This window comes from Talpa europaea (assembly GCF_964194135.1).
Source record: "Talpa europaea genome assembly, chromosome: X".
NCBI classification, from domain to species: Eukaryota; Metazoa; Chordata; class Mammalia; order Eulipotyphla; family Talpidae; genus Talpa; species Talpa europaea.
In genome coordinates, this window is record NC_140081.1 from 78,174,808 (window position 1) to 78,188,113 (window position 13,306).

At 34.8% G+C, this 13,306-nt stretch overlaps 1 protein-coding gene across 3 annotated transcripts in view; it reads right to left on the reverse strand.

The window, feature by feature from the left end:
• The window catches only part of TENM1 (teneurin transmembrane protein 1), a gene marked incomplete at both ends in the record, with an annotated part of 529,505 nt that overhangs the window by 370,888 nt on the left and 145,311 nt on the right, over nt 1-13,306 (reverse strand). The window lies entirely within an intron of this gene.

Below are 13,306 nucleotides of genomic sequence, written 5' to 3' on the forward strand. Positions count from 1 at the left end.
AGAGATCTACCACAGCTATCAGTTTTCTTAATTATTTTGCTTTTATTTTTTAATGACACATTTTAAGATTCCCTGGTAGTTTTACATGTATGCCATGGAGGGAGTGGTTTTGACATTATATTTTAGGTACATGTCTTGGGACTAGGATGGAGTGGGGCCCCTTACTTTTACTTTTACTTGTTGTATACATTGGAAATGCATGTAATATCTTGGTGCATAGGCTAAACCTTTTTTAAATTGTTATATGCAGAGGATATGCTAACACACTTCTCCCTTCCCCCACAGCATGGTTTGACTTTAACTGAAAGGTTTGGCTGACAACATTGGTGACAACAGAAGTTTAAAGACCCCATAATTGGTAATCTCCACAATATAATCTCTAATTCTCACGAAAATCCTGTAAGAGGGTAGTTATTACGATTTCTATTTCATAGCCTGCCATAGGAAAAATGTCACCCCATGTCCCCAAATTCATGTTAAAAACATAATCTCCATTAGGATATGGGGCATTAGGAGGTGGGGACTCTGGAAAGTGTTTAGGTCATGAGGGTAGAGCCCTCACAAATAGGATTAGAGCCCTCACAAAAGAGACTCGAGGGAGCTCCTTAGTTCCATTTCATGTGAGGTCATAGCAAAGGGTCATCTATGAATCAGAACACAATGAATCTGCTAAAACATTGACCTCAGATCTCCTGGTCTCAAGAATTGTTAGTAATAAATTTCTGTATTCATGTCACCTCTATGATATTCTTTTAAAGTAGCCCAATCATAGTAAGACACAGATGAAGAAACCAAGGCTCAGAGAGGCCACCTGTTCATTTTGGCAAACATGGGAACTGAATTTGAGTCTCTCTGATCTCAGATATCCATCCTACCTTACCTTTATTTTAATGTAAGTTAGTTACTAGCAGGAAAACACCACAATGGTTTTAGATATCCCTCATCTTAAGAGAGAATCAGCTGCCCAGAATGGCTTAAGGATTCAGCTCATGGAAAATTAAACCACAAACTCTAAATTATAACAGATATTACTTATTTTATGCATAAACACACAAATGAAGACAGATAGAAGGATTCCAATGAAATAAAATTACATTTTCAAAGTCCTTGCCCAAGTACTCAATTCTTAACTTATTATCTTATTCTGAAATATTTCAGGTTAAAATTATTACCCTTCAAGGACCAAAGTGTACTTACTCACTTCAAACAGTAAATTTCACTAAGAAAATATGGTTGTTAGCATTGAAGAAATATAGTTCTGCTATAGTAAGAGAAATTCAAACTGTTGGTGATTCACACCACATAAGGCATTATTTGTTGCCTCAATCTGATTTTGAATTCAAGATGGTATTTTGTAATACTATTATTTTAGTTAGGAATCTTGCTTTGAACAGAAAGTAGGACTCAGATGGCTTATATCAGTGATGGTTTGCAACTGTGATTTAAAGCAACCACACATACCTGCAAATGAATTTGTAGCCTCAGGGGAATGCAAAGTGAGGTCACCAGCAGGGACAAGCAGAGCCTTCAATTACTGATGGAAAAATCATTATTTTACCACCTCTGTTAATTAGTTAGATGTCTGAAGTTGGAGAGGAGTAAACTAGACATACTAAGCAAGGACTGTGAGAGCACACACGGGAACAGAAGCCAACATTTCTGAGCAACTGTAAAGAGCTAAATATTACAGTAAGCAGGAGGGAATAGATCTTAAAACAACCTGGTCCCTCCACTTGGGGAACACTATAGTCCTGCCAGGTTGTCAATTCTCTTCTTTGCCTCTGCATTGGAAAGACCTTTCTTCCCTCATCTTTCATCTTTGGTTTGTGTGGCCACCTGCACTCTCATTCTAAGAAAAGCTCAAGGGCCTGCCCTTTACGAAGATTTTCTTGAACATTCCTTCCTTTGTGCACTGACTAGACCATTCTATCATAATTACAGTTCAGTCTACTAGTTTATTTACCTGTAGGTTAGCCCTACTAAACCTTTTATTTCCAATAAGTCCTTTAAACAAAGGGTTGCATTTTTGTCTCTTTAAACAACTAGTATTTCATGAAACAAATATCAAGTTCTTTTATGAGCCAGATACTACAATTATTAAGCACCCTGTACAATTAATAGATGTTTGTTAAACTTAATACATGTCTGTTAAAATCTATACCCCAAACTTAATTTAAATGACCCCTGATCACAAGGCACTCCTGATCACCACTGTGCCCTGAATAGCTCTAGCTCTCTGGATTCAGTTTGTGGTGAATTAATTTGTGTTTACCAGTAGATATAAAATTCTCAAGTTGTTCTTTGGTGTATTTTCGCTCCCCAGATAGATCAAAAACTCTTTGAGAGAAAGGCCTATGTCAAATATTTCTATTCTATTTTTCTATAGCTCTCAGTAAAGGGCTCCGAATCATTAAGCATGCAATAATTAAGAGTCCAAGAAAGCAACCTATTACTTTTGGAAGGCCATTATTAGCATGGAATTGAGAATTCACCATTCTCCTAGCTGATCATGTCAAGAACCTCTATAGCCTGTCTATAAATTCTCTATAAATTCTGTCTCTGTGATATGTTCCTATTTCACTCCTGCTGTAAAATCCTTAGGTATTTCTTAAGGGTCCTTATTATGTTTCACTTCAAGTATAAAAAAAAACAACCTCTTATCTGCTCCAATCCATAAACACTGCCATCAGAATATGCTTTTTAAAAACTAAGTCTGACAATGTATGTAGAGACTACCTAGCTGTCCACTAAATTATTTCCCTCTTCATCCAACGAATACAAGTGATACTTTCCAGTCTTACAGATATACCCAGACAGATGGATGTAGAAAATAGAAATATTGAGTACCACTTCCATGTCTGGTCCATAAAAAAACAAAACAAAACAAAACAAAAATGCTATTTATGATCTCATTTACTTTTCTCTCTTCCTACAGCTTAACAAAGACAAACATGGCAACTTTTCAAACCATAAGTAAAAAATAGTAGAGCCACAGGATGAAAAGAACCCGGGATTCTGAGTCAAACCTGGGAAAATTACCTATTAATCAGGAATTCCTAGGTTGCATTTGATGTAAGAGTTACAATTTTTGAGCTACTGCACACTTTAAGGATAGCTTGTAAAAGAAGTTGACATTGTTCTAACTAATATACCACATGCTATTCCTTTGGTCAAAATCCTTTCCCATTGGCTATCATATTGTACACAAATTCGTAAGAATGATACATATAAGGCCTTTCATAATATAAATGTGAAACATTCTAATAGTCCCATTGTACTTTCAATCCTTAATTCCCACCCCACCCTCTGCTTCAACCAAAAATGAATCACTTAGCATTCTCAGAAGAAAGTACTTTCATGTCTATTCTCATGCTGTTCTTTTATCTTAAAATTCATTCTCTTTCTTATGTCCCATACCTGCAATATTTCTATCATTCATAGTATAATTCACATATCATCAACTTTAAGATATCTTCTTTGGTTCTCTTTGTCAGAATCAATTGCTCTCCCATTTTTACTCCCATCACAGGTTTTTAAAAATCGATAGCATGGTTTTAATCATTAAATTGAAATACAGTTTAGCTATTTATAAGTCTATTTTCAAAATTAAGAGTTCTACCACCTTAAGGAAAGGAATTGCACCTCATTCATTCTTATAACTCCCAGAAATTAGTACATTATACACAGTACTCACCAGAAAAATGCAGGTTGAATTAATATTGCTTTTATTTAGCAACTTAAGCTTGTCCAAGTATTTTTCATCTATATTATTTCATTTGGAACCTCATAATAACTATGTATATTTAAATAACTTGATTAAAATAGTGCATTAATTAATTATAGAGTACAATCTAGATTGCAACACCCTGACCCTGTGCATTGCAGTGGTTTAACCACCGAAGAGGACAAAAAGGAAATCAGGTAAAGTTACTTTAAAAAATTTGTTCATAAAAATCATCATGCAAGTTTCTGCATGATAGTATCCAGTAGGTGAATATATGCATGTGTTTGCATGTGTGCATTATCATAATCGTAGTGGCAATAGCAAAATTAGGCTACATAGTTGAAGATTAAAATTGACTTGGAACGATATTGAGGATATATTGTGAGTATGAAAAAAGCACATTGCAGAAAGAGTATATATATTATCTTGTTTGTGTAAAGAATATTAGGAGGAATGTGCATCTCTGAAGACATGAGAGGTAGAACTTTGGAATTTACATAATCTGTAGTACCTGATTTCATGAACTAGCTATTATATTAATGTGCTTACAAGAGGGTCTATTATATATTAAGTAATGTACACATGCTCGTATTTTATTATTTTTAGAGTGAGCACATGTAACATGTACTCAAAAACAAGGAAAGAGTTATCACAGAGAGCACTGGGAGTTATTCAATACATGAAGAGGAGGTTATAGTTGGGTAATATGATGTCACACCTGTAGATAATAACCACTCAACAGATTTCAATTAAAAAATCAACAACAAAGACCTGTAGGCATTGAGAGAGCAAAAGCAAGCAGATCCTGATAGGAAATAAAATATTGGAAGAGAAGGCATGAGTGAATTTCTAGTTTTTATACACTTTTTGATGTGAGGATAGAAAACTACCTGAGGTGTGTGTGCAAGGTGGCAAAAACCTTGACAGGAGGGCTTCCCTGGTGGTGCAGGGGGTTAAGATGCAACCTATGAAGCTAATTGCAGCCACTGCAGCACGAGTTTGATCCTCGGCCAGGGAGATACCCATAGCGCATAGCAGACCTCTCCTGACTCGCCCGCTGCTCCCCTCAGCAGTATATTTCAATCACTCCTCCTGTTCTGTTCCCTGCTCTGTCTCTGGTAAATCCTCTCACACCCCCGCCACCTCTGGCCTGTACCCCATTTCTTGTATGCATAAATAAATACATCTTTAAAAAAACAAAAACCAAAAAACCGTGACAGCATATTATCAGTTATCTCTGGCATAAAAACAAACAAACAAACAAAAAAAAAAAAAAAACAGAGGTCAGAATGCAGACAATTACAGCTACTGGAAAATTGTGGGGAAAATCCCCAGGTGATAACTAGAGAGACTATATATCCTATATCCTTTATATAAACTCTGTCCAAATCTCTGGCTGATTCTTCTACTCTGTATGTGTGGGGCAAAAGAGAACTGAGATTTGAACTGCAACCCCAAAACCAGAGTTTGTTGTTTGAGTCAAAAAATTTGTATTGCTTGCTAAAGATAAAAAGAAAAAAAGCATAACTAGAAGAATATAACAGAATTCAGAATCTCCATATAACAAACACAGTGCCCAAGATACAATTCAAGAGAAATACATATATATGATAAATACAAAACCCAACATAAATATAAACATATGATAAAAAGGGAAAATGTAACCCACTATTAAAAGAAAAGAGGATCATAAAGTGATACAACCAAAGATAACGCAGATGTTAGAATTTAGCAGACATGGGTTTCAAAGTAGCAATTGTAACTATGTTCATTTGTATGAAGGGAGATATGCTCACAATAAATGAAAAGAAAGGAAACTTCAACAGATAAATAGGGAATAAAACAAAAGGCAAATGGAAATTCTGAAGTGAAAACTACAATAATTAAAATAAGTGAGGAAATTCAAGTCAAGAATATATCTAATTTTCATCAACTTCTTCATATATAACAGCCAATTTGGGTATATTTGCTTAGTTCACTTCCTTTTTCTCTGAAAATTACCTAGTACCCATGAATTTAGGATCCTTTGACAGATTATTCTTCCTTTAGTCTTCTGATACCTAAATATTCTAGCATTGAGCCCATGATCCAAGATTTACTAATTAGATGACCTCTACTGGTATCTTAGAATTGGAACTGAGTCTCAGTCAATCTTAGTCAAGTATTAAAGTTGAGCTGTCACGTCAATTCACACTAAGGGACATGACCCTTTTCTGTTTTGTCAAGAGGTAAATAATCAGCTCATCTGCAAAAAGAATAAGATAAATACACAGAAAGTGATATATATGGGAAAATTGAGACTGTGAGAGATGCTGATTTATTTCCAATTCTTGCTTCCAGACATCATTAGTCTTTATAGCGATCTTTGTCCTTGGGATTTCTGATATAAACCTATTATCTGATAATAAATTCAGTCCCCTACATTTTTTTTTGGTTTATGTTTCTGTTACTTTCCATCAAAAAAGTCTCGATAACATGCCCATAGTAATTTCTATTTGACCATTTTCCCATTAAGGAGGTGCCGGATATGGCAATGGTTTCAAAGCTGAGAACTGGAGGTAATATGGACAAGAAAATAAGGCACCATCCACAACTTATAAGTAAGGGTCATTAATTGAAACTGAAATTAGGGGAAAGTGTAACAAATGAAGGAAACCAGTTTAAACAATAATCTACAACTGAGTGGTCGAGCATTTTAGGAACAGCCAGATGTGATAAAATTGACTGTGGTAACAGCTATAGTTTATCTGAAGAAAGAATGCACTATCAGAAACATAGAAAGGGGGAGTCATGTAAATAATTTAACATTCTCCCCTTTTCCAACGCTGTTTAGTGTAGTTAAAGTGATCCTAAAGTGATTTAGAAACCTAAGTATTAAAGTTAGACTAGGTATACCCCATACTGGGGTATTTAGAGTTTGATATTATACCTAAAATTCCTTTTATCTCTCATAGCCATTGTTGTCAAGGACTCTACAAATATTGTACTTTGTCCAACAACTTTTATTTTAGTTTTGAATAATCAATGAATATTTGGAACATGTTATAATAGCTCATACTGGAAATAACTATCTCAAGTAGGAACTACAGATGGCTCATGTATTTTATTATTTGTGTAATGGACTAACATTAGTCTTGAATATAAAAATAATCTACATACAAATGTATTGGGGCATTTCTAGGTAGGCACATTGGAAGAATGTTAAATACAAAGCACAATATAAGTTCTCTATGATATTAATTTACGTGGAAACAGGAGAAAAAGCTGTTCTATATTCTCTACCATAACTGGAAATTTTCAAAATAGGAAGCAGTTGATATTTATTTACACGGGAAGACAAATTAATAAATGATATTTGCTTCTGTCATTGAGTGTTCAGATATATCTCCTTCCATATCCAACATGTGTGCCTGGACCAAAGTATAAACATAATCAATGCTCTACTTAATTATATCTGAACCACATGATTTCAAATGAACTAGTAATAAATCTTCCTGAAAAAATGAAGTATTTTTTTCTTGATTTTCCCCTCTAATACCTAGTTGCAACAATATAGATTTATGGTACAAAGGAGGATAGCATAATCACCTTCAATGTGTTTAGTGGACTATCAACTTTTAAATTTTTATTTTCTCAAACATTAAGACATTGTTAAGTAATCACTATCCAAAAATTGTACATTTTTGGAAATCAACTGTATCCAAATAAAAAAGATTAAAAGATAGGCAGACAGACAGATAGATAGGTAGATGGATAATCTTACAAAACAGAAATGAAAAAACAATAAAAGCTCTTCTACCTGAATTTTAATATGGAATTAGGGTTCAACAACTTGCTAGTGTTTCATTTGAAACATTGTTTATAAGAACAAAACAAATTATTTCAGAATCCTTGATCTTCCCATTCCTATTCATGATAAGGAGAAAAGCAAACCAGAAAGACAAAGAAAAGAACATGGCCCGACAACTCAATACAAATATGTGCTTGAACTACACCTGAAGAGGGAGATTCTTTATTTCCAAAATACTGAAAATATTGTAAATCAATGGTACCATAATAAAAAATTTATTTTAAAAAAGCAAACAAACAACAAAGGCAAAAACTTCACAACTCGGCTTTTTTGAAACTTCAATATGGAAATATTATATAAATAAATAATAGGGCATTCTGATTTCACTTGGATGATCCTTATGAAAGGTTCCTTGAAAGATGTACAATCTCTCAGTGCTGGCATCTACCCCTGATTTTATTGCGTCTCCCCAGATGCTGTCTGTCCAGGATTCCTAGCTGTAAGTCCCCCTTCCAAATTATTTTATTTGTTTGATATACTCCAATGATTACACAAATGTTGTGCTATTGATTTTCACATCAGAATGTTATTTTTTAAAACTATAATAAACAAATTATTACCTTAAAAAATGTGCCCAAGAGACTACTTTCCATTCTTTTAAAAATAATGTAATTCAAAATGAGTGACACCAAAATTTGAATTTGAAAGTGGTTAATAGTTCTATAATCACAGGAAGTCTATATTTTCCTCCTTCTGTTCATAAAAATACCAGCATTTTCATTCAACACTATCATTTTATTGCCCACCCAACATAACTTTCAATTTCAAAGTACTATACAGAGCATCATTATAGCGCTAATTGTTAACACTTCTGTGCAAAAAGAGATGCATTTTAGTTGGAACTGAAATATCTTAGGTCATCAGTTATGGCATTGATCAGGAATAAAAATGAATAATCTGTGGAAATATCTGCCACCCCAAAATATATGTTTTTGGCAAAAGCTTGTTTTCAGGCAGGGTAGGGTGGAAGTTGTTTTTGACATTTATATGTAGAGCTTTCTCAGTAAGGGCATCTCCAATGAAGACCTAATCTCCACATCCTCCTAAATCTGCATACCTCTCCTTTGCTGTGCCTCCCTGTTCTCCAGTCTCTCAACCTCTTTTGTCCTAGCTAAGTTATTGTAGACGAAGTCTAAAATCACACATGGGTAGTTACTCAGCCATGCTGGGTCTCTCCCATGTTTATAGGAGGTATGCATACATGTTAATATTAAATTTCTTTAGGAATTCTTCCCTTATCAGTCTGTCTGATGCATATTTGATTATTTCCCAGACTAAGAGAAAGCAGAAGGGTCTGGGATGATTGCCTTTGTGCCCTGACACATAATTAATTTTTAATAATTAATGTCTTTCTATAAAGAGTCTGTGTGTACTTTACCACATGGAATTAATTCAGTTAAAGTATTTCACAAATTTTGGGAAAAGTTACCATCTTATAAGCCTTTTCTTGATGTTACTGGTTATGAGCAAAATTTGAGATCACATTGTTTACTATTGTTCCCTTTCCAATTTCTTTTAATGCTTTAAATTCAGGAACTGTCTTTAGTGCTACTAAAGATTGATACAGTGTGATATTCATTGTTTAGTACCAAGGCCAACCTCCACCAAAAAAATATTGGAGGGTCATGAATTCCCAGTAGATTCTTTCTTGTACCTAAAGATCATATTAAAATAACAGTTTCAGAATTTGATATTTGAAGCCAAAGAAATTCTGACAGTGGTGTACATTTTCTATTATTTTCTGAAATCTGATGGAAATGAGCTATTAATATTATTTTAGCAATTCCCTATTAAAAGTACTTTTGTAACAGGGTGGTCCCCAGGAAAGGGGGAGGTTCCCTGCCCCACCCAAGGGAGGGTGGAGCTGAGTAGGAAGAGGAGAAGCTGCAGAAGAGACTGAGGAAGGAAGGAGCAGGATGGAGCCAGGAGACCTGGAGGAGGCGCATGGAGCCTAGAGACACGTGAAGAAACTGCGCTTGTCTTTTGGTCGTGGACTGGGTGACACAGATGTGGGTGAGACCCATGGGGAGGTGACCATGGCAGCTTTTATCTTGATGTTGATTTTGCTCTTTTCCTTCCGGGTTTGTCTGGTTGTTTCTGACCCTTTTCTAAGGGTCCCCACTGGAAGATGCCTTAGACTTGTGGCAGGCTTTGGGGCCTTGCTCTGGGCCAATCCCATTTGGATGGACTTTTACCCACGAGGGGATGGGTAACTTTGGGTGCTTCATTTAGAAACTGGACTCTGCCTTACCTGTATTGTTTCCTAGTTTTATTAAAGTTCCTTCCCCTTAAAGTCTCCTATGTTTTCTGTTGATGCGGCGGATGGCAGAACCCATTTAGAATAGGCAGGTTTGCGGGGTTTGGGCTGCCCCTCTCCCTGTCCTATAACACTTTCACTTCTACCCCTTGCTGCCAAAAGATGTGGGAAATGATTTACAAAATTTATAGAACAATGAAATAAGGCGCTAGACTCTAAGTTAGGACATGCACTTGAACAAATAGACTAGCAATTCAAAATGCTGGGACACAGGGGGAAATTCTTTCACCCCATCTGGGTTCTTTGATCCTGGATGACAAATGAACATCAGACAGATTGGTTGGAGGAAAATTCATAATTACTAACATGTATATGGAGAGAATTTACATAGTTGTATATTCTAAAGTAAAATGGGGTAAACCAGTGATATATATCTTATATTTAAGGACCTAGGAAAACAAAAAGAAAGGAGGGGTGGACAACAAGGAGAAAGAAGGGGTAAACCTTAGATGACAAGGAGGGGGTAACCTCTTCCTTTTATTCTAAGAGCATAAAGGTGAGTTTCTTAGGTAGAGAGGACATGTTCACTGATAAATCTATACTTGAATGATACTCCCCAAACTATATTCTCTTATATCATAAAAGGGGAAGCAGTGATGGCTCCTCAATTAGGAAGAAGGAAAAGCACTGAGACAAGGACAAAGCTTCTCGTAGCCTAGAGGGATATGTTAAGTAATAGACTTCACTATGTAAAGTAATAAATTTCCCAAGATCAAATGGGTCTCAGTGAACCCTAGTTTCCTTTATCAAGGTGACACTTAATGGAAGAAACCTACTTTTGGGCATATTAAGAAATGTTTGTCTGACTCTTTTGAAGAGACCTACTGCAACAAAAAGTAGCATAAATGGAGTTAAATTTTAGCTAAGACTTTTATTTGGAAAGTATGTGATTGCACTTTGTCATATGTTACCATATTCTCCTACCTTTCCTAACATTTGATGACAATTGCAGGGTGCTTTATACTACACAAAATGCTTTCATTTGCCTTTGGGTACTGTCATTCAAAAGAGTCAGAGATTGCAAATATCTACTTCATGAACCATTTCCAAATGTAGTGTCATTTTCTCCTAAGATTGTGAGGAATACTACTTCTCCAATAAAATTTTATTGAGAACATATCTAAATAAAGAGAAGTTAATGGGAAGAAGGACATCAAAGACTATTATTTCTATTTGTTGCCCCCAATTAAATATATCCTAACTTGATTACCTTTCTCTGTCATAATGAGCTAAGAAAGCTCATTAGCAAAAAATTGGAATAGCATTTAATTTTGACTGAAATAGCTTTATAATTTTACTATTTAACTTTGTATTATTTATATAACATTTATTTATACATATCATATTGTCAAAGACCAAACAGTAGGTAATAACGATAAAACAGATAAAAAAATAAGTAAATGAATGAATCAGCATTTTACTTTGGCTTCTACTGTGATGAATACTAATTTGTTCATGTGCGAGGTTCTGCATTAAAGAGCTAAATTAATCTTGGCCCTTGTTGTGAAATTTAGGCAAGCAGAAAAGTTCAAATACATTATCGCATATTAATTGCCAATAATGACTTGCATCAAGGTAACTTGTGTTATTTAAAATAAATTAACGGATACAGAAAGAATCCTAATTAATTAATTTACCAATTATCCATCTTGCTATAAATATGAATCTGGCTTCTATTTTCGGTCCTATCCTACCCATAATACAACTATGCAGACTATGAATTCTACTTAGGATTTCTGAAGATGCAAAGGTTGGTTACATGATGTGTCCTTTTCTTGTTATCATTGTTTATCTGTTCACTAAATACTAAATACGTTCTCCTAGAATGAAAGCATTAAAACAAATATCTATGTATATACAAAATATGTCATTAATGAACAAATTATTTTAAAAATAGTAACATCATGAGGTAGCCAAATAATACAAAAAAGAGAAATACTTCAAGTGAGGCATTGTTTTATGAAACTTAATTTTTTCCCTTCTTTTAATATGCATGGACAAAAAAAAAGCTTCTTTTCCATTACCTCATCTTAAGTAGTTTTTCAAATTAAACCCATACTCACACTCATGCTGTCACTGATAATGGATCTCTTGTCAAAGAAAAAGAGCAGAAAGGACCTGATAATAAGTGCAATTATCAAACATCAAAAATGTAGATCAAAGTGGATTTCTCGACTCTTCTATATGCAGTCACTTCACAGCATTTCACTATTCACTTCATGTGGCCCTGACAGGATATATTAATTTTTCTCCATTATGAGAGCAATGGGATTGGCATACTTCAGTCAGAAGCTAGCAATAGAGTTATTATTTCTCTGTCTTATTTTAGTGGTCTGTGTGTGTGTGTGTGTGTGTGTGTGTGTGAGAGAGAGAGAGAGAGAGAGAGAGAGAGAGAGAGAGAGGCTGTGTGTGTATGAAACAGGGAGCTTGTGTGTGTGTATTTGTGTTTGTGTGAATAAATACTCCCCAGACACACCACACTGTGTCTCCAGAAGTGATAGAAAGCCTTCAGGGTGATGCTAACCTCCCTATGAAGGATGGGTCCAGACAAGGATTTTATTTCTTTCAGATAGTACAATATTTCCTCTCTCTGGCAAATATCCGACCTATCTTTGGGAGGACTGAATTATCTCAGAGGGAAACTGGGAGTATTTCTAGAAACTTGCCGGCCTGAATAATTTCAATAATTCAAGTAATCTAATTTTCACTTCCTCTAATTCTATACTCCCTCTTTTTGCACAACACTTTTCCCGATACATTTTTTCCTTTAAAGAATTTGCATTTTTCTTTCTTAGCAAGTGCTAGGTATGTGTAGTGGATTTCCAGAGTCTTTCTAACCTACAAGCTTTCAGTAACTGTAGATCATTTTGCTTTTAGATTGTGTCCACTATTCAAACAACGCATTAGAAAAATATACCAATGACACAGGAATTACCTCTAAAGCCACTTTCAACTGAAAACATTTTTGGTCGTTTTTGCAAAGATTCACCTATAAAGGTAAGGGACAGACTTTTTCAGTTATAAACTTTTTAGAGTCTTAAGTTTATGTCACCTCTCAGCAACAAGATAAAAACAAACATTGTTTCATATAGTCTATGAAAATTAGAAACACGTTTGTTAAAAGGGAAATAGACCATTTGCAAAATGAAAGGGCAAATTCGTATTCACAGTGACAGAGCGACCTAAGCACAAGGGGAAAAAAAGGTTTTCTAGGGTTTAAAAATCATTTAAAAAGGCAAAACACGTTCAAATTACTAAGCTGAAAATCAATTGATTATACAAAGTTTCAATGAGTTTTAAGTATTGTGAGGTTAGAACATAGCAAGTCATTAACATACTTTAAACTCAATAAAAGATCATTATTGTTTTATTTCACAAATTTTAGTCTCTCCAGCTTTTCTGTATACTTGAGCAG